The 23,413-nt window shown below is 39.7% G+C and overlaps 1 pseudogene; it reads right to left on the reverse strand.

The window, feature by feature from the left end:
* Window positions 1-202: 202 nt before the first annotated feature.
* On the reverse strand, window positions 203-3,190 carry LOC129522988 (DDB1- and CUL4-associated factor 13-like; annotated as a pseudogene).
* Between the last annotated feature and the right edge of the window lie 20,223 nt (window positions 3,191-23,413).

Genomic DNA, 23,413 nt, shown 5'->3' on the forward strand with positions numbered 1-23,413 from the left:
GGGGGCGCTCCAGGATGGGGGGTCCTGGGGCTCCAGGAGGGGGATGTGCTCCAGGAGGGGGGCGGGGGGGTGCTCCAGGAGGGGAGCTGGCGCTCCAGGAGGAGGGAGGGTCCCGGTGCTCCAGGAGGAGGGGCGCTCCTGGAGGTGGGAGCTGGTGCTCCACGGGGGAGGGGAGCCTGTGCTGCAGGAACCCCCCCTTTTTTTTTTACAATGCAGAGAAAAGGATGATTTATTATCTTAAACCATAAATTATAATTCTTATAAAAGTTATATAAATGCAGACTGATCATCTTTAAACTCTCAAAAAGCCAAAGAAAAATAAAGCACAGAAAATTGAATTGAGAAAGTTCTGACATAATTCTTCCACATGTTATGTATCATCAGGAGGAATCACTGCAATAGTCACCCAAAGTAGTATTAAAGGTAACAAAAGAGAGGTTTGGTCTTAAACATAAATTCAAATGTATAGTATATCTACAATAACAGATCAAAGAGGAAGTATATCTGCAATTTCTAACGGTAATAAATAGTTTGCAAATACTGTATTCTTGAGTGAAATAAGAAAGCAGATCAGGGTTAAAATGTTGGACAGTCTTAACAACCAGGCCACCTTTCAGGACCATTTCTCATGGTACATAGTGCTCTACCTGTAACTAAACCGTGTGTTATTATTCTAGAAGCAGTACTTTATTTGCAGAGTACGCATATCAATAGGTAACAAATGATTAGACATCAGGATTGGTAGGGATACCAAGTATTATTTCACAACTGCCACTATGTGTTTCTTCTTCTCTGGGACAATCGACACAGATCCGGGCTTGCTGTGTTTGAGACGATTCACCTCCTTTCTTCGGCGAGCTTCCTTCATGATGCGCTGTTCCTGGATCTGGCTGTAGATGGATTTTGGTAGGTGCCGGTGACGAGCAATGCGTTTTATGTGAGGATGATGTTGAAATTTCTCCTTCAACTTCTGGTTATAATCTTTGGCTGCTTTTTCTCGTGATGTAAGCACACCCAATTTTTCAGAAGCATTAGCTTTCCATAGACAAATGTTCATTTCATCAGATCCACACATAATATATTTGCTGTCAGAAGTCCATTTCACACAGATAACATCTTGCATTCTCTTTGTGTGATAGACCTCCCTGCTTCTACTTTTGTCCACAGGAAAGATACGAATAGATTTATCAAAACTAGCTGACACAAACTCTTTCCCAGTGGGAGAATAATCCACATCAAGCACCGCAGATACATGATCCATATGTACCATTACGGGAGTGTCCAGTGCACGCATATCAAAAGTATATAAGTTGTAATCTTCATTTGCTGCAGTAAAAATGAAAGCTTCTATAGGGTTCCAACATATTGTATTTGTTCTCATATCTAAGATGAACTTTTTCAGGGGAGTAGCTTGCCTCATATCATATAGTACTATATTTCTGTCAGAAGCACAACTTCCCAAGAGAAATGTCTCAATTGGATTAAATTTAACACTACTTTTACTGTCGAATTCCCAGGTCATTGAACATATAGGACTTGTTCTTTGCTCATCCCAAATGTCTACTTGCTGTCCGCATGTGGCAAAAACAGCTTCTTTCCAGTGATGATCAATTCCTATATACACTGTCTTTCCTAGTATTGTATACAATGGTTCCTCCTCTTCTCCATAGCCCGGTCCATCTATTTTCCACTGCTTCACAGTTTTGTCATCACCAACAGTAAAAAAAGAAGTCCCACAAAATTGAGTACATATTCCTCGTACAAAACCTTCATGTGCTTGTATTGTGCGGATACATTTTCGTTTAGTCAAATTTCAAATTCTAACCTCTCCATCACATGCCCCAGAAAGGACAGTAGCCAGGCTCTTTGGATGCTTTGCCAAGCAATTGACTTCATCTTGGTGACCATCCAGGGAAGCAAGAAATGGTTTTTCAAATACCTGTTCCAGTTTGGTAGCATTTAAAGCTCTTACGTACTCTCGTGGGACCTCAAAAGGATGTAAGGTAGGATCATAGTTTCTTGGAACTCGTTGTAAGTCCAGCTTGGTTTCGTGGACATAGTTGTCCGGGTTCCGGCTCAGCATCTTCACCTTCATTTTGGCTGCTCGGCGTCCCCGACTCCCCAAACTTTACCTCCGAGATTGGGCGCAGGAACCCCCTTTTAACAATAAACCTTTTTCCTGTTTTCCATTTTCCTTGCTGTTGTAAGGACAGACTGGCAGTTCAGTTGCTCAAGTAACACGGACTTGGGTGTCTCAGCTCCTGAACACATTTCAGTACAAAGAGGCTGTAAAACATTCCCTCACCAGTAGAACACATGTTAAAATTAACTTGCATTAAAAAAAAAAAATACAGAAAGCTGATTGGTGGTGGCCAGGGGGACGGAGTGGGGGAAGGTGGGCAAAATGGGCAAAGGAGGTCAAAAAGTACAAACTTAGAATTACAAACATGTCCTGGTGATGTACAGTACGGTGACTAGGTGACTAAGGTCAAGACCGTAACATAGACTTGAAAGCTGTCAAGAAAATAAACCACAAAAAAATTGTATGATTATGTGAGGTGATGGATCGACGGATGTAATGCCCATTTTGCGATATACACACGTCATGTTGTACACCTAAACCTAACACAACGTTAAATGTCAGTTACATCTCAATAAAACTGGGAAAAATACCTTGAGTGGCCTTAATATTGATAATTAGTATAGAAGTTGCAGACTTAAGTCAGTTATATTGCCTTTTTTAAAAAAACATCTTCCTCAGGCTCTGAAAACTCGTTAATGTGATTTCATATTTCATACTGAACATTTACTGGAACAAAAGTTCATTTCCCCTTTTCTAATTCTGGTCTTCTGCTTAGGTGCCTCAGAGAAGCCATTTGTGACAGAAATCATCCTCTAAAAATAACTTGGCTTCATTTTCCCCACAGGTATGAGTAGGACTAAATAACTAGACTTTCCCTGGCTTCAAAGTAAGGTTTAACCAACTGTCCTCAAATCCCTGGCACCATGTGTGCTCCCGCAGATGTCTGTAAGGTCAGAAATCTCCTTATAAGGAACTGTTCAAGGTGATAAGTTTTACAAATAAGCTGCTATTAAACGTCTACCTTGTATGGCCCTGCGGACAGTCTCCAGAGAGCAGAGCTCTGGGTCCAAGGGTGAGGTATGCACTAGCCTCTCACACAACAGCTTTTTTTTTTCTTTTTTTTTTTCTTTTTTCTTTTTTTTTTGTCATTCATTTTGACAGAGTTTAACTTTGGGTGGCACTATGAAAAGTAGCTAGAAAAAAAATAGCTAGAAGAAACAGATTATTGAGAGACAAATGTTTTCCTGCAGCAGCGTCTGGTAAACAGCAGGCAGCAGGATAATAGATTAATATTTAAATTACTATTTGTGTGTCATATCTTTAGTAAATAGCTGTAAAGAAGCTAAGTCAAAACACCACATTCCTTTCTATAGGATAGCAATAAATATTTTTCCAGAGATGAGGAGAGTCTTTGAAGGTGGTAGTTCGGTCACTAGGGGACAACCTTGAGACCTCCCCTGACTTCCCCAAACCTTCCTCTGATATGAGAAGAGATACTGAGGAAGGAGCATAAAACACTACTACCGCAGGACCCTGGCAAAGACTCTTCTGGGGGAGAGACAGAAGTGCAAACTTTCTGCCCCTGGGGAGCAGCAGGACACCCTGGGGTTCAAGGGCTTGAACTGAACTAACACAGAGTAGAAGTTGGCAACTTCTGGGAAACTCTTTTATTGAAGACGTACCACAGAAACAAGGCAGGATTTGTCAGCTTCGGGGGAAGGGGAAGAAATCCTGAGAAAGCCCCCACCTCGAAGGCTGAGCTATACACGACTTAACCTAAGACCAAAGCTGAGCAGGAGAATGGAGAAGCCTGTTGCACCACAAGCCAAGCACTAGCAATAAGCAACCCTACTCCGTACTGAGGAGGAAAAAGAACGTGGGGAGAGGTCCCTCCATAACACAGGCATGCAAGGACTGCTGAAAACTAAGCAGCAAGAAGAAAAATCCTCAGCACTCCAGCTTCCATACCCGTGTGGTACAGGCCACCTGCGTGGCTCAGTTAGTTAAGCATCTGCCCTCAGCTCAGGTCATCATCTGGGTCCTGGGATCAAGCCCTGGGTCCCTGCTCCCTGCTATTTCTCCTTCTCCCTCTGCCCCTCCCTCCTGTTTGTGTGTGCTCTCTTTCTCTCTCTTTAATAAATAAATAATCTTTAATAAAAAAATCCTGTGGTACACCAACAGATTTGTTGTTATAATAACAATAAAACTCAAACTCAGCTCAAATCCTAGATTGATTCAATCACCTACATTTCTAATCCAACAGAAAGAGAGGCATACTTGTTTTTGGTATAAATATTTTTTACCTCAGTTTTTACTACTCTTCTACAAGGAATATCCATCATTCAATAAAAAATTACAGGACATTCAAAACAGCAAAGGAAAAAATCCATTATAAAGAGTTTAAAGCAATCAACAGAACCAGATTGAAAAATGACCCAGATGTTGGGCTATGATTATTATGTTAAAGGATCTAGTGAAAAGGTAGACAACCTGTGTGAACATACAGGAAATCTCAGCAGAGAGATGGAAATGCTAGAAAGTAAAAGCACATTATTAGAGATGAATAATTCCTTCGACAGGCTTAGAACACTGGACATGGCAAGGAAAAAAAACCAATGAATTAGAATATAGGTAAGTAGAAATTATCCATGCTGAAATACTTGGAAAAAAAATTTTAAAAAAGAAAGAAATAACAGAATATCCAAGATCTGCGAAATAATGTCAAGTGGTTTAATAAATACAGGTTGAAATCCCAAAAGGAGGGGAGAGGAAGAATGAGACAGGAGAAATATTTTAAGATATAAAGCTGAGAATTTTCCAAAATTAATGAAAACAGAAGATAAAATCTTAAAGACAGAGAAAAATGATACACTGCAGAGAGCTAAAACTTGCAGAAGACTTCTTGTTAGAAACTGCATAAGCCAGAAGATAATGGAGTGACATTTTTTAAGTAGTAGAAGAAAGAATACTGTCAATCCAGAATTCTATACCCAGTTATAATATCTTTCAAAAATTGAAGGCAAATGAAGCTTTTTTCTTTTTTTTTTTTTTTCATTTCCAGTCATATAGACTTTCACTATAAAAAGTGTTAAAAGAAGTTCTTCAGGCAGGAAGAGTATTATAGCAGATGAAAATCTGGATCTACACAAAGAAATAAATTGCTCTAGAAATGATAAAAGTGAAAGTAAATATTAAAGTTTTTATTATTGTAATCACTTAAAAAGATATATCTAAAGCAAAAATAGTTGCAGTGCACTATGGGGCTTATACGTAGAATTAGAATGAATGACAGTACCACAGAAGATGAGAGAAAAGAAAATGGAAGTATACTATCATAAAGTTTTCACCATACCTAATGTGATATAGTAATCTTTGAAATTAGACTGTGATAAACTAAAGACATACGTTGTAAACCTTAGATCAACCACTAAAATATTTTAAAAAGGGCGATAACTAGTTAGGCAACAATGGAGATAAAATAGTACAATAAAATTTCCCAAAGAAGACAAATATAAGGGGGGGGGGGAAATGGATAAAGAACAAATTGACAAATATAAAACAACTTAAAAAATAATAGGTCTAGGGGATCCCTGGGTGGCTCAGTGGTTTAGCGCCTGCCTTTGGCTCAGGGCGCGATCCTGGAGTCCCGGGATCGAGTCGCACGTCATGCTCCCGGCATGGAGCCTGCTTCTCCCTCTGCCTGTCTCTCTGCCTGCCTCTCTCTCTCTCTCTCTCTCTCTCTCTCTCTCTGTCTATGATAAATAAATAAATAAATCTTTTAAAAAAAATAATAGGTCTAAATCCAACCATATCAATAATCACATTAAATATAAGTGCCTCAACATCTAATAAAAGGGCAGATGTTGTCAGACTGAATAAATAAGCAAAAGCTTATTTACATGCTATTTACTAGAAAAATACCTTAAATTTAGGGATATACTTAAATAGGCTAAAAAGAAAGAGATGGGAAATTATATGCCATTTAAAAAAACCCACCAATCAAAAGAAAGTTGAGTGCCTATATTAATATCAGGTGAGGTAGACTCAAGAATAAGTAATACTGCCAGTAATTCAGTAGGTCTAGAGTAGGGCCTGAGATTCTGCATTTTTAACAAACTTACTAGTGGGCTGAGGACATCTTAAACAGTAAGTTCTTAGAACACAAGGCCCATATTGACAGAATGAGGACAGATGGAAGGAATCCAAGTTCAAATAGTTTGGAAAATCCAGCATACTGTATTAGCCCTTGTAGACAGTCACAATGACAAACAGCATATTAAGTCCTTAAAAATTCCTATAATAAAGAAATTGGCAGTAGGCAGTGTTTAGGATGACACTCCTCCAAAGAGCCCCTCCATTTCTTGGTATTCATGCCCTTGTATAAGCTCCTCTCTAGGAGTGTGGCCTGGAAGTACTGACTTGCTTCTAATGAATAGTATATGGCCTATATGGTATGTCATTTCCAAGATTAGGTTATAAAAAGATTGCAGCTTCTATCTTGAGCATTCTGTCTCTCTTCCTCTGGGATCACTCTTGCTAGAGAAGCCAGGTACCATGTTGTGAGGCAGCACTATGGAGAGTGAATGAGCAGATATTTCCCAACAGAACTTTGAGATGTTTGTAGTGCTGGCCAATGCCTTGGTTGTAGTCCTCAAGAGACCTTGAACCAGAACCACCTAGTTAAGCTGCCCCTATATTCCTGACCCTCAAAAGCTATGATATATTAAATTATACTAGGTTAATTTTTACCCTACTAATGCTGTGTTGTTTCCATCATGATCTCTCTTGGATTGAAGAATTCTGGGTGAGACATTTGATTTACACATATACTGCACCCAAATTGAAGCCTGATAATTCTTTTTCTCAAAAAAAACCTGTTAATATCCATGCACACACAGTTTAGAAAACACTACACTTAATCTATTATAATAGGTTCTTTAACATCATCATAGAACATTGTTTCCTTCTCATGAAAAGCAGATGCTATTAACAAACCACGATCATTGCAGTGTATTATTCCTAAATTACACCAACATTTGTGTGCATCCCTCTAGGAGATGAAATATACTCATTAGTCAAGCCAAACCAAACCAATCCAAAACAAACCCCCCTATAAACAGGACACCAGCAGAATCTTCTGTTCAAAGCTGCCTGGGATATTATGCAGGCTTGCTTTCTATCTTTCCATTAGAAAATAGAGAAAAAATTTGTCAATCAGTGAGTCAGTGAAGTGAGAAAGTTGTAGTTGGAATCACCACTAAACTTCGCAGAAGAATGTAAAACAATTGTCACTGGATAATAGGACCAGCCCCAAAGCTTCTACACCAGGAGGGATTATTGAAAAAGGACAAAATTCATTGCCTCTTGGAGCAGTTGCCCTGTTGTGCCACAGATCTTAGCTGTGGACTTCTGGAAACAGCCCATATCCACCTCTAAGATGGAATGAAGCACGGCAGCTTGGGGGATCTGGATCTCACAGATGATGATGAAGTTGGCACTTTTGCCAGAATGCTATCAGCGTGGGTATAAGGAAACATTTAGCATTGTAAATGCAGATTCCCAAGACACACCCTCTAGAGACTGACTCAGTTCATCCAGGAAAAGCCCAAAATGTACCTTCTTGATATATATGCCAAGTGATTCAAAATCATTAGAACTAAACGTTGAGTTTTACAAGTTTTATGCGTGACAGGAAGTGGCTTTTTCAGCAAATTTGTAACAGCTAAGATACTGTGTGTACTTTATATAATTCATTTTGCTATAATATGGTATATTTTTGAAAAAAAAGGTATAATAAAGAGCTTCTTGAGGAAGCTTATTATTATTTTAGTGGCCTGAGTTTTTTAAATTCCGACTATTTCCATATGGTGTGAAAAAGATGGTAATTCAATTTTCAGCCTCTGCATTTTTGTTTCTAGAGTTCTTGTTCTTCATAACTAATTAATTTTTTATAACTGTCATAGGGTTATAATCAGTCATTATGAATCAGATGTAAAATTTAGCTCATATCAGAAATTACTTAGGAACTTTCACTTGGTTTCTAGGTAGGTAGAACATTTAATTAAATGAATTAGAATAAAACAAAGTTCTACTATTTTGTGTTTTTTCATAAAGAAAGATTTAGTCTGCTATTGCATGACACCTGCCAATGCCATAGAGATTATAGAAGCTGTATGTGATAAAGTCTTCTTTTTAAAAATTCCCATTTTTGAATTTTACATAAAAGGAGAGAGAAAAAAACAACAGCAGGCTGTTCAAGACCTCTTCATAAAGGAAAAAAATAAAAATAGAAATTGACTCGTTGGATCATGTTTTTCTTAGCATATTTCATTTAAGAAATATTTTTAAATTGACTTGCCATATACTGGTTCAGTAATTTTAGTAATAAAAATTCATGTCAAAACTAAAAGAGAGCTTTTCAGTATGAATGAATGATGTTGGGAAGGATTAGAATAATTATAATTTATAATAAAGATAATATGTGCTCTGTATTAAATTAGCAAAGTTATAAAAAATAATTGGTCAAATTCAATTCAAATCTTTCAATTCAAATAGAGACTGTGGAATTCTTTAAAGTAGTGGTTGTCAAATTTTAGTGTGGGTAAGAATACCATTTCCAAACATTCTTACTGAGTAGGTGCAGTGTATGCCCTAGGAATCGATATCAGTAATTCTGAGGCAAACCGTCTTGACTATTGTATTATTGGTGGAAAAAATATTCAAAAGTGATTAATGATTTGTTGATAATGGCTAGAAAATAGTACCTAGGGGGAAAAAAATGGATGTATTTGGTTAATCTGAAAAAAAAGAAGATTGAAGAGTTATAGCTTTCTAAGAGTTAATTTAAGAGACTAGGATACAGAAAACCAGTAACCGGTTATTATGTTTTCAAAGAGAAGAGTGATCTTTCACCTGGATATCATCCAATCCTATCATTCCACATTACCTGATTCCTAAAGAAATTCTATCAAAGTTTACATTGCGGCCAACACACCCTTGGGAAGCATTTTTAATCAGCCATTCTCTATAATCTAGGTCTTTTTCCCCTGCTGCATTAATTCCTATTAAAATAATTATAGTGAAATAATTATATTTCAAAATCCATTTTTCTTTCATGGAAAGCTGTAAACTGCAGATGTTCTTTGAGTTTAAATGCCTTAACTGTCTTTGTTGATCATTTATTGACGAAAAAGATTTGTCTATTATTCGGGAGCCCTTTGATTCAGTTAAAACAGGAATTTTGTCTTCCTGCTCTCAGTTCTTTTCTTTAAGATTTTATTTATTCATTCATAAGAAAGAGAGAGAGGTAGAGACACAGGCAGAGAGAGAAGCAGACTCCCTGCAGGGAGCCTGACGTGGGACTCGATACTGGGTCTCCAGGATCACGCCCTGGGCAGAAGGCAGCTTTAAACCACTAAGCCACGGGGGCTGCCCCTATTTTGTCTTTAGAGTCTATATGCCTAAAATTAGATATCAAAGTCTACAAAGCTAAATGAAAAAAAATATTATTATTTAGTACTTTTTGGTAACTTTCCCCCTCACTCATTTATATTTCTTTCCTGTGATTTATAGGCCCTGTCCTTACTGACAGGGTCAAAAACTCTACCTGTATTATCAGAGTATCTATTCATTAGGATATTTCCAACTAATTTCCAACTAAACATGTCTTAAATAATGAAGACATTTATTATGTTGCCTGGAAGTAAGTCCCAAGGCAGGTTAATTCAGCAGCTTAAGCATGCTATCAAGGTCTCAGACTGTTTCCAGCTTTCTACTTCCCAACTCTTGGCTTGTTGGGTTTTGTCTGCAAGCTCTTGTTCTCATAGCACAAAAAGGCTGCCATTGCTTCCAATACTGGTTTCCCACACAACTGCAACCCAAGGCAGGGGCCTTCCATCTCTCAAATAGGGAAGTAAAGCCATTCTTAGAAGCTCCTGCCTTCACCCTCTCAGCCGACTCCCTTGCTGGTCCTGTTAGAAGTGAACTACCCTGTACCCTGGCTAAATGGGGTGACTGAGTATCTGGCATTTTCAGTCTCCATGGTGGGAAGTAATAGCAATAGATAGAGAAAAAAATCACTATGGTGATATTTCTGACAGCTCCCAAAAGCCTTCGGCGGCTTCTGAAAATGGCAGTTGAAATTTAGGCTGACTTGATAGATGAGTTTTGTTCATTATCCTAAACTTTGATTAATGTATTTTCTTTTAGAAATTTACACATTGACTCAAAATGGGAGTTGCTTCTATATCAAGTGAGTATTTTTCTTTCTATTCTCTTGTTTAGCAGGTTTACGGGACATCTTTATTCTAAAACAATGAATTCCCTAAATAGCAAATACTTCCTGGGTTATAACTGGAGAAGTAAGGAGACAGTAGTAGGAATGGTAGAAAAAGCAAAAGATAAGGAACAAAAGGAAAGAGTAGACTGAGCAGTGACTGTTCTGGATGGTCTAACGTGAGGGAGTTCAGTTAACTAGGCCACTGGCCACCTGGAATGATGGGCAGGATAAAACATTAAGACTCCGGAGCAAACAGAATGCAGGAGGAGGGAGTTCACTGCTTTTTCAGGAATGCATCCTGCAAGTTAGAATTTGTCTGTCCTAACCACAAAGGACAGGTGTGTCCTTGGAAGGACATGTTCATATAGGTTGGCACTCCTTTTTCGCTCCTTTTTTCACTTAAAGATAGTTTGCCTAACAACGATGCTTAGAATAATCCATCTAAATATTTAAGCTCTTAACTTGTTTCAGTAATTATCAAAGCTAAACCCACTAATATTCCTTGGATTTGTTTTAGGATTAAGAGGTTACTCTTCCTCCTTTGCATTCTCCCATTTCACCTGGTTCTTCACTGCCTTTTCCTAGTTTTCCCCCTTTTTACTCTTTGCCAAATAGTATAATCCCCAGAAATATTATAGATTCTTTTTAACACTTCCTCAATCTTGAATAATACACGAGAGAATCTTGTTGAAATTCTCCCTTTGTTGTTACAGGTATCCTTTATGTTAAATCGATTTTTGTTGTTTTAATCCTTATATCTATTGTAAAATAAAAGTATAGAAAGCAATATACAATGAATGTATACCCTAATGAGTTATTTACCATAAGGCAAACGTTCTTGTAGCCAGCACTCAAAGCAAGAAATAGTTTTCCAGCTATTCCAGAAGCTCTCCATGTACTTCTCCAATTTCAAACCACCTATCTGCCCCCGAAGCACTCGCCATCCTAATTTTTATAGTAATTATTTCCATGTGTTTCTTTATAATTAAAGAGGAGTGCACATCCACAAACCTTATATTTCTGCCCATTAAGTATTTTTTTAATGTATCTTTTAAATCTCATTCTACAGGTTCATCCTTTCACCATCGGGAGGTTTGCTGTTTTCATATTCATGATGCAGTGTGGCATATTCCTCTGTCCTGGGCATTTCCTGAGAACTGGCAGCTGGATTCAGAAGCTTCATTGAACTCAGGTTTCATCACTTGGGGTAAGATGATAGGTTGTGTTGTGTTCTTTCATGAGAGGTATATGACATTTGGTTGAGTCTCCTTTTGTGATATTATTAACAGTTGATGTCTGGATCCGTTAATTCACTGGGAGGTTGCAAATTGGTGATATTCAAATTTCATTATTTTTTTAGTTTATTGGTTGGAATGCTTTCATAAGGAGATGCTTGTCCTTATTTATTACTTGATTACTTAGTGGTACACAGTTCATAAAGAAAAGATAGGATAAGTATTTGGTTCTTCTATTTACTAGTTTTTAAGAGAATAAATTGTTTTTTTAGTCTTCTCTGAAGATGACTTTTTTTTTTAAGATTTTATTAATCTATTTTGAGAGAGCACAAGCAGGGAGAGGGGCAGAGGGAGAGGGAGAAGCAAGCTCCCCACTGAGCAGGGAACCCGACATGGGCCTCGATCCCAGGACCTTGGGATCACAACCTGAGCTGAAGGCAGATGCTTAACTGACTGAGCCACTCAGGACCCCCTATTTGTTTGTTTTTAAAGAATCCTTTTTAATTTCATATTGTTTACTGTAACAAGTTGAAAGTTGTGATAACTTTAGTGGCTTAAAACATCAGAAATTTATTCTCTTGGAACGCCTGGGTGGCTCAGTGGTGGAGTGCCTGACTTCGGCCCAGGGCATGATCCTGGGATCCCGGGATTGAGTCCCACATCGGGCTCCCTGCATGAAGCCTGCTTCTCTCTCTGCCTGTGTCTCTACCTCTCTCTCAGTCTCTCATGAATAAATAAATTCTAAAAAAAAAATAAAAAAAGAAAGAAAGAAAGAAAGAAAGAAAGAAAGAAAGAAAGAAAGAAAGAAAGAAAGAAAGAAAAAGAAATTTATTCTCTTGTACTTTTGGAGCCCAGAAGTCCAAAACAGGTTTCACTAGGTTGACACCACAATACTGGCAAGGCCATGCTTCCTCTGTAGTCTCTAGGGGAGAACTAATTTCCTTGCTTTTTCTAGCTTCTAGTGGTTACTTCTATTCCTTGGCTTCTGACCTTTTCCTCCATCTTTATTTTTCTTTAAATTTAAATTCAATTAATTAGCATATAGTATATTATTATTTCAGAGGTAGAGTTAAGTGATTCATCAGTCTTATATAACACCCAGTGTTCATTGCACCATGTGCCCTCCTTAATATCCATCACCCACTTACCCCTTCCCCTCCCCTCTCCCCTCCAGTGATCCTCAGTTTGTTTCCTATGATTAAGAGGGTGACTCTTGGCTTTTAAAAATATTATCATGAACTGATGATTTCAACATATTTGATAAGGTTTCAATCAATGGCAATTACTTCTTTCTTGAAGCTCTAATTGTCCTATCTTTGGCCAATAGAATTCTTTTCAGGTTGGTTTCTGAGCCCCTTTGACATACGATACTAATTTTTGATAACTTCTTTGATATTTGATATCAGCTATCCAGGTTCATCCTGTGCTCAGACATGGAATCAGTCATATTAAAAGTCCTGATTTCTTTTACAATTTCAAGATCACAATCTAGGTGCTAACGCTTATTGCTCCAGGGATGCTTATTGTTTCTGGGCCTTTGCAGTGGCAAAGCTAGGAAATAGATCTATCTATTGATAATTATACTTATAGATATCATTTTACAAATAAATATACCTAGTATGCCAATATTTCCAATTAAAATCCAGAACCATAGAGTTTTTTACTTAGCCCTTTTTATGCTTTTACTATATCTGTATCTCTTTTCCTCCATAACAAGATTCCGGTTCCCAAGGATACAGGAGATGACGGAATTAGAATATCTCATAATTACTCATCCACATTGTACACATGACAGGCTCAGAATAACAACACACATATTACGACTGTAATATAATTACAAAGAACAGCTTAAAATATTTTTATATGCTCTCCCCATTCTCAGTAATTTTTACAGTTGTACTATGTCTACATTATGCAAGAATATAGCTTTTACATATTTATCCTCTTTAAACTCTCATTTAATATTATTTCTTCAGATAACTATGTTTTACTATATACCACCAGTCGTTATATAGATGTCTCTCAAATCATTTTGTCTAAAACTCATCCTCTACTAGATTCTTCAGGAGGGGCTAATGAAAATAATATTCTTGGAGTTCTTGCATGTTGGTAACTGTTGTCCATGCCTTTTATGGTTGCAAGTCAGTTTTGCAGGATATAAAACGCTCAGTTCACATTTTACTTCTTGTGTCTCTTAAATATGTTATTTTATTTTCCTCTGGCATAAAGTATAGCTGTCAAAAAAGCCCCAACCATGATGAAAATCTAATGTTCTTACCCCATAAGGTACTTGGTGGCTTTGACTGCATACTCAATGGAATATTTTCATTTTCTTTAAAGTTCATCCATTTTACTAGAAATATGTCTTGGTGTTGATTATTTTGGGTCAGTCTTCTCAGCTACATAGTGTGGTTTTTCAATATGTAGTTTCACACTGTTTCTTATTTAAGGAAAGTTCTCTTTTTGTTTTTAGTATTTGTTTTGCATTTCTTCTTCAAAGATTCTGGTTACTTATGCTTGAATCTTCTTTTGTCCGTCTTCACTATTTGTTACTTTCTCTCAAATATTTTTTAAACTTATTTTGTCCTTTTGTTTTGTCATTTTTAAGTTATTTAGTCCCTTTATTTTTTTATCCTTTTAAATTTATTTTGTCCTTTTTATGTTTTATTTCTCTTAAGGCGTAATCTGTTTAATTACATTTGTTCTTGTGTTCCTTCTAGTTGAGTGTCACTTTTGAATTTTTTTTTATTTTTTATTTTTTTAGTTTCTACTTGCCCCCTAAGGTCTACCTCCTCAGTGGCAGTTTTTAAAATTTTATGAGTTTTAACAATGTTGATTAATGTTTTCATTTCATGTCATATCATTTTATTAATGTAGTTTAGCTTCTTTTAAAATAGGAAGTTATAGGGGATCCCTGGGTGGCTCAGCGGTTTCGCGCCTGCCTTTGGCCCAGGGCACAATCCTGGGGTCCTGGGATCGGGTCCCGCCTGGGGCTCCCAGCGTGGAGCCTGCTTCTCCCTCTGTCTGTGTCTCTGTCTCTCTCTCTCTCTCTATGTCTATCATAAATAAATAAATAAATCTTTTTAAAAAATAGGAAGTTATAGTTTTGATTTGTTCTCTGCTCTTTCTGATATAGGGATATTATTCTACTATGTTTCTTAGAAATAACTTTGCAAAGGATTTAGCCTCAATACTGTTTTCTCATTTTTATGGGAAAATGGTCTACAATTTTTAGTAGGAGGTGTGGTTTCAAGTAAGCTTCTCTACCTTCACAAACTCCCTCTTCTGCTATTTTCCTGTAGTTAGGAAGGGTTGACTTACCAGATTTCCTGGTCCTGTTGCCTCTCCCCAACACACTTTTTTTTTTGGGGGGGGTCTCCTTCTATCTTTATTCTACTGTCTAGCTCAATCCTGATTCCACTCTCGGCATTTCTCTTCCATGTGACACTCTGTCCTTGGAAGCAAGCTCTGACAGGTCAGTGTGTAGTGAGAGTTCATACACTCCTTACACTGCTTAAATACCTTCAGTCTTTGTAACAGACCTGGTGTGCTCACTATCTGCTGGATTGGGCAAGACCTACCCACATTTTCCAGGAAATAGTCATTGCTAATTTGGGCTTCTCCTCTTTTCAAGTCTGTCAAAGTCTGTCAAGCTTCACTGCTTCTCTCTGCTTTTCCTGCTCAGATGCTGATATGATTCAGGACCTGTGGCTGTTGGTGGTTTGTCCGTACTTACATGCATTTTGAAGCCTTCGTGGATGCCCTGTTAACTAGTGTCAGTGTAAATGTTGTCCATGGGTTTTTTATTTTATTGGGTAGCTCTGTGTTTCTACATTGAGATGTGGATTCAAAATTACCTTGCCACTGTAGTCATTTTCCTAGAATCCACCAAATTGATTTAAAATATTTAAGTAGAAAAAAAAATAAAAATAAAATATTTAAGTAGAATCCACATTTTCACAGGAATTGGAAATGGCAAATCGCTAATAACTTCCTTAGCTGGGATAATTTTATTATAATTTCAGCAAAGTTTAGGAAACGTTTTCTCAATGTTATAAAATCCTCTGAGAGCTTTTAGAGATGTGTATTTTTCAGTCTATGTATGGCACAATTAAAGAGAAAATTTATGTGTCCTCAAACCAGTGTTCCAGGTATTAATGGGAAAACCAACTTCATATGAAACTTAGGTGCAAAGCAGGTTACAAGCTGAAAATAATAAAAGTAATCATTCTTATTGTTGTATAAGAGGAGGTATGTTTACACAGTGTTTTCACATAAATTATCTCATCTCATCCTCAAAATAACCTTAGCAAGGTATTGTTATTATGAGTCCTACTCCTCAGAAGAAATTGAGCTTAGAGGACTTAAATGACTTAAGATTTTAGCAGGGAGGACTCCATGTGTTAAAGGTTTACTCTTCCACCAAGGGCTCAGCTTTGGAGAGATTCCTGCATAGCTCATGGCAGGCAGTGAAACTTGCCTAGCCAGCTCTATCAATCACATATATACATATTTTTAAGATTTATTTATTTACTTGAGAAAGAGAGTGAGAGAGAGAAAGAGAGAGAGAGAGAGAGAGAAAGTGGGGGGAGGGGCAGAGGCAGAGAATCTTCCAGCAGACTCCCCACTGAGCATGGAGCCCAGTGTGGGGCTTACTCTCTTGATCCATGAGATCATGCCCTGAGCTGAAACCAAGCCCGAATGCTTAATGCTTAATGACTGAGCCACCCTGGTGCCCCATATCAATCACATATTTCTTGAGGACCCGTGGGGGACAGGTGCTGCAGCCGGATCTCTCACAGTCTGGTTGAGAGCCATGTCTAGCACCTCAGAGCTGTAAGTGACAGAATGGCACCTGAAGGGGAAAGAAGAAAAAATGAATGGGAAATATCAGAAAGGGAGACAGAACACGAGAGACTCCTAACTCTGGGAAACGAACAAGGGGTGGTGGAAAGGGAGGTGGGTGGGGGGTGGGGGTGACTGGGTGACGGGCACTGAGGGGGGCACTTGATGGGATGAGCACTGGGTGTTATGCTATATGTTGGCAAATTGAACTCCAATTTTAAAAAAATATGTTAAGAATTTTTTAAAAATAAAAAATAATATGTAATAATAATAATAATAATAAGAGTGGCACCTGAACCTAGGACTCTAGACCCGTTGGTTTGCTTCTCTCCCACTAGCTAACATCAGTTTCCGCAGTTGCTTTGTGTGACCTGCAGCACATTGAGCACCTCTGGTGGCATCACTATCCCTGCATGTCGCTGGATATGAGTAACTTTGATTCATGGTGAAGGTGAAAGGACAGTGTGCCAGGGCATTTCCGATGCTTGGGGCAATGCTTCTCCAACATTTACAGGAGAACCTTGTCCCCAACCTTCAGGGATTCTTTCATTACATCCTAATATTTTACCTTAAAACTCATGCAACTTTTAAATTTTACTTTGCAATACGTCTGTGCTTTTGAATGCAAAAAGAGCATTTACCATACTTGCTAGCAGGTAAAATTATTGCTATAGGGGAGGATCTAAACTGTTGTTCCAGTGGCTCTCTTAGTATCTAAAGTTCCCCAGTTTGAAAGCTTGATAGGGAGTGGAGGTAGGCTGCAGCTCTATCATGGGCGTGCGAAGATTTTGCTAAATATTTGAACATTATTCGCTAAACACTGAGAATCCAATGAAGTATTTTAAAAAAGAAGCTGACCTAGTCAATTTTGTGTCTTAGGGAATGGCTTTGAACTTTTATGATCATCATCTATATTAAGAAATACTTTTTACATGGCGATACATATACACAGTATATATATGAGTGTGTGTAATATATAATATATATATGTATGTATGTATGTGTAATATGCATCTGCCTTCAGCTCAAGTCATGGTCCCCAGGTCCTGGGATGGAGCCCCACATCAGGCACCCTGCTCAAGGAGTCTGCTCCTCCCTCTCCCTCGGCCCCTCCCCCTCCACTTGTGCGCTCTCTCTCTCTCTCTCTCTCTCTCTCTCTCGTGTTCTCTATCTCTATCTCAAATTAACAAATAAAATCTTAAAAATTAAAACAAAAAAAAAAACAAGTTGCAGAATTGTCTGCTCTGGGACTTAGGGGCCAGTCACCAGTTTCTGAAGAGGAGGATGCTGACAAGGAGGCAGGAACTGAACCGTAGGGGGTGACAATCATAGCCAGTCTCCACTTGTGGCTGAGGCACAGAGATTAAGGCAGCTACTAACTCTGTATATTGTGTGGACCAGACTCAGGACAGAGGGCAGGATATTCAGAGCAAAATGAGAAGTCAGGTGACTTAATTGCTGAGTTCTAAGAGTGTTCAGACAAGAGCTGCTGCCATTTTTCTTTAGCCCAGAAGGAACACTGAATTAGTTGGAGCCTGCAGGTGAGGGTCAAGCAGTTCCCGCTGCTGGGACAGGAATGCTCTAGAGGGTTGGGAGCAGTAGGCAGAGGCAGGTAAGGAATGCAGTGGCTGCGGGCTAGGGCCACCATCAGGTCACACTCGCCCCTCTCTTACTCAACTGCCTACATACACCTCCCTCCTCAACTGCTCATAGAACTGGCTTGAGCATCATACTGCTCTCTCGTTTTTATCATATTGAATAAAATCTTTCTACATACTCACTATTTGCATGTTAGTCATCTTCTCCTTTTTGAAAATTGTATCCTAACAGTATACATAACTCAAAATTAAAGAAATCTCATTAAAAAAATTTAATGGACTGAGTTCTGGGTAGAATTAGGGATCCAAATATCAGTTTTCATATTCCAAGTGATTTTGTTTTAATTTTTATTTATTTATGATAGTCACAGAGAGAGGGAGAGAGGCAGAGACACAGGCAGAGGGAGAAGCAGGCTCCATGCACCGGGAGCCCGACGCGGGATTCGATCCCGGGTCTCCAGGATCGCGCCCTGGGCCAAAGGCAGGCGCCAAACCACTGCGCCACCCAGGGATTCCCCCCCCCCAAGTGATTTTTAAGTATTGAAATACTGTATTTGTTTGTTACAATGTGGTTAGTATTTTTTAAAAAATAAGAAATCTGAATCATTTATGACAAGTATCCAGAGAATTCATACACTGCATTACTATTGCAAATGGAACAGAGCTGTACTCATTAAGAACATTTTAATTCTTTTTCCAGGAGGATTAGAAGTTGTTACTGGGCAGAAAGAGGAGGGGATGTTCCCACATCTCATTGCCACCATTTTCCCAGGGGCTGGATTCTCTCTGCTTCCTTCAGTCTGTTTATTCTCTGGCAGCCTGTCCCTTTCTCCAATCACCCTTCTTGAGAAAACTCAAGAAGAAGAGAGGATAATCTTTGCCTTGAACCACCATGTCTCTCAGAACACTCTCGGGGCTCCATCCCAGGATCCCAGGACCATGACCTGAGCCAAAGGCAGACACCTAGCCGACTGAGCTACCCAGATGCTCCTGTTTCTTAAAAATCAAATACAGGTATTTAAATATTAAAAAAATGTTTTTAATGTCAAAATACCCCTATTACAAATAACATCACAGCTGTTCTCATAATATAATGAGTTAAGTTACTTCATTATATTGTAGATAGATTTTCAATTTTAGTGGCCCCTAGTCTCAGAGGCTATTAACTTAATTAAAAACAAACAAACAAACAAGATCTTAATTTTATTTTACTGTATAGTTATTGCTGCTCCTCTGTTTCATCTTGCCCTTGACTGGATGTCCTCAACACATAGAAAAATTTTGCATGAAAAGCTAGTTGTTAAAAGATATCAGTAAAATTGGGATCCCTGGGTGGTGCAGCGGTTTAGCGCCTGCCTTTGGCCCAGGGCGCGATCCTGGAGACCCGGGATCGAATCCCACGTAGGGCTCCCGGTGCATGGAGCCTGCTTCTCCCTCTGCCTATGTCTCTGCCTCTCTCTCTCTCTCTCTCTCTCTCTCTCTCTCTCTCTCTCTCTCTCTCTCTCTCTCCCTCTGTGTGTGTGTGTGTGTGACTATCATAAATAAATACAAATTAAAAAAAATAAAAATAAAAAATAAAAGATATCAGTAAAATAAAAGAGAAAGATGAGGTATCTTTGAACTGGGATTCAGTGGACTGACTGAAAAGATTCAAACAGTCCTTTCCCTCTTTGGGAAGCTGAGCGAGAAGCAGGCCCAGCAGCCCTGACTTAGCTCCAAGGGAAAACACAGGCAAAAGCCAGTAGGAAGGGGATGCGGACTCCCAGGCAAGCTGGTCTGAGCAGGCCGCTTCCTGGCCAGGAGGCTCCCATGACAGGGGCCTGGGGCTCCTGTCCTCTCCCAGATGCTGGCCCGGAGCACCCGTGGGCACCCCCACTGCGCGTCCCACTCGGCCGTCCTCGTGCCTCAGGCGTCACATGCATCCAGGAGGCTGCTCCATGCGGGGCCAGTACCTGGTCAGGAGTGAGGTGGCCGGTCAGGTGGCCGGGGTCCCCAGCAGGAGACCACCGAGCCGGGCCGGCTCCCGGGAACCTGCGTGTCCCGCAGCTGGGACAGGACCCCCCGACACTCTGCTTTGCAGCCTCTGCAGAAACGACTTGTGCCAAACACCCCCAAACAAGACAAAGAACCGTAAAAGCATTTGTCAGTGTCCGGGGCAAGGGGCAGTCAGGCCCAGCCCCGGGTGTCAGCAAAAGGGACCTCACATGTGCACATGGACCTAGCAGGTAGGCAGATTCATGATCAGAGCCCACTCAGCACCACAGGATTGCTTAGGAAGGTTCCACAAAAGAGCTCGCAAGGGCCCCTAAACCCAGGAACCCTGGGGGCCACCCCCTTGGGCCTCCCTCCCCGGGAGCTTTATACTCTTGCTCAGTTAACTTGGCGTAGCTGCCCCCCCCCCCTTCGTCTACCCCTTCATCCTCCCAAGAGGTGTGACCGAGACCCGGGCCCTAAGGCGACACCAGTCCTGTACCACCCTTCAACCGCTCTTGTCTGCTGACTGACTGATTTATCCCGCATCAGCCACCCCCCAGCCCCCTGGGCTGCCAGGCGTGTGCGGCTGAGTGTGCTTAGCGCCTCCCCGAGCGAGGCTTGGCTGTTCATGAGGCTGAGCTGCAGGATCCGTCTTCACCCAAATAGTACAGGATCCGTGCTTCACGTTCAGACTTTAATGTAAATGTTTTTTAAAAAATCCCAAGCACAGTTTTAAAAGAAACCTAATGTAAATGCTTTCAGCTAACAAAAAAAGGAGGAAAAGCATCCCTTTCTTCCTCAGGTTTTCAGCCTTATTTTAGATGGAAAATTTAAGCTCACCTCAATCACGAACCTTCGACTGGTTCCTCTGCTCCGCTTTGGGCCACTTTTGTTTATGGAGGTAACTCTGAGATCACTCCTCAAGCTACATATAAACGGAAACACTCTTAGAAAAGAATAATTTTTAAAATTGAAAATGACTACCTGTAAGATGACATTATCAACAAGCTTTGCTTTTTAAAATTAGAATTGCTAATGAATTGTTTCCTAGTGTTCTCTTCACCATCCTATGGATATTTTCTTAAAAGTTCATGTTTGTAAAATGGCTTGATTTTCTCAGTCGGCCCCCTCATCACCCACACAAACCTGGCCTCCTACTCCTTGCTGACTCAGGGGCCCAGCCTCTTCCCACAGAAGTGCTCAGTGACCCGGGCCCACACCACCCTCTCCTTTGTTCTCCCACAAACCCACCCCCTCACCTTCTCTCCTTCATCCAGGTAGACATTTTCATACTCCCACTGCTCAGCCGCCAAACCACAATAATGGCCTGGGCGTGAGGAAGAAGAATACTTTTTCTAATGGCCCTTATGGGTTTCTTTTTTTAAATTAATAAGCTCTATCCACAAATGACTAGTTGAGAAACAATTCTTTTATTCTTGGATTATTTTCTCAAAAACTCCCTCATACACAATAATTGGATTTTCTATTTTTGAAATATCTACCAAAATGTGCATGCACTTTGATTGTTGTGACTTTTTTTCAGTGGAAACAGATGCTCTTATCTTTTGTCCAAATTAAAACATTTTACTCATATTTTGAAGTGAACGAGTGTACCAATGAAACAATAGCTCCCTGGAATGTTTATTTGCCGTAACAGTGTCTGAGCTATAGCTGAAACCAATAGGCACCCTGACAAGATTAATTGGCTGTGAATATGCTTGAACTATTCCGAAGCCAACACCAGAAATAAGGGCAGGCCCACTCGTCAAAACCGTGCTAAGGACTCCCCACCCTGTGGGGCCAGCCATGGGCGGGGAGACAGAAAGGCCAGCCTCTGTGTGTTTCAAGATTTATTTATTTTAGAGGAAAGGAGACCAGGCAGGAGCAGGAAGGGCAGGGGGGTGGGGGGAGAGAATCTCAAGCAGACTCCATGCTCAGCACAGAGCCCAACGAAGGGCTGGCTCGATCTCACGACCCTGAGATCACGACCAGAGCCAAAACCTAGAGTCGGACACTCAACTGACTGCACCACCCCAGCACCTCTACCTATGTGTGTTTTTAAGGCTACCAGAAAGGCTTTCCCCAAATCATCCTCACCTTTATGTTGCTATGCTTAAAATTCCAGCATTAAAGAGTCATTCCTGAATCTTCTCAGTATTTATAGTATGAAGAATCAGAAATATGCTGGATTTTCTTCCATTCATGACAACTATTTTCATCTTTCCACAGAGTTCAGATTATATACTACGTTTCGTGAACAAAATCTATTCTGGAATATCACAAATCCACTCTTTAATAGGAAAAGTGAATATAATAGTGGGTTTCAATGAGTGCACAATTGAATTTGTGTTGGTATGGTTTGTTTTCTTTTGTTGTGTGGCTTTTTCAACATTATAATTGATGTGAACTCCTTAAAGGAAGGCTGAGACCATTTCTCCTTTTCATTAATCTCTCTGAGGTGTAGCACCATATCTGACATATAGTGGCACTCAGTTCATGACTGGAAAATTGCTTCCTGTCCCTAGTAATTTCTCTTGTCATTACTAAGACCTAGGGGCAATTTTATTGTACATTATTTTTAAGACTTTATTTATTTATTTTATAGAGCACACAGCTGGGGGAGGGTAGAGGGAGGAGCAGGCTCCCCACGGAGCAGGGAGCCTGACTAGAGGCTCAATAATCCCTGAGATCATGACCCCAGCCGAAGGCAGACCCTTAACTGACTGAGCCACCTAGGCACCCCATTCTACTTTATTTATTTATATGTTTAAGATTTTATTTATTTATCCATGAGAGACACATAGAGAGAGGCAGAAACATAGGCAGAGGGAGAAGCAGGCTACTTGAGGGGAGCCTGAAGTGGGACTTGATCCCAGGACCCTGGGATCATGACCCGAGCCAAAGGCAGATGCTCAACCACTGAGCGACCCAGGTGCCCCCCATTTTACTTTATATATACCATTAACTTTTTATTTTGAATATAACAACTCTTTCCTTTAAATTTTCACAACACTGCCTCTGCTTTTTCATATATTCATCACCTTCTCTAGTATCATTTTTAATTTTAGAGCTCTTCACGGCTCATAAGGACTTTTAAGTTACAGCTCTCTATGATTTAATTGTATATCCTCACAAAAAGCAAGATTCCTTACATGAAAAGCTCCTTGCACAAAAAGATGCAAGCAAGGTGAAAACAATCAAGAAACATACACCTCCCTGCCCATCCTGTAGCCACAGTGGTGATACGATTGTCACTAAGTTTCTAATTGCTGGTTTCAAGCTAAAGATGGTAAATGACCCACCCCTAGGCATGTAGAGCCCAGAAGGGAGGACAGGAATAGATGAAATATCTATTTCAACAGATATTTGATGGAAAGAAAATGATGAAGGATAAAATGGC

This window comes from Nyctereutes procyonoides, unplaced genomic scaffold, assembly GCF_905146905.1.
Source record: "Nyctereutes procyonoides isolate TBG_1078 unplaced genomic scaffold, NYPRO_anot_genome, whole genome shotgun sequence".
In the NCBI taxonomy this organism is placed as follows: domain Eukaryota; kingdom Metazoa; phylum Chordata; class Mammalia; order Carnivora; family Canidae; genus Nyctereutes; species Nyctereutes procyonoides.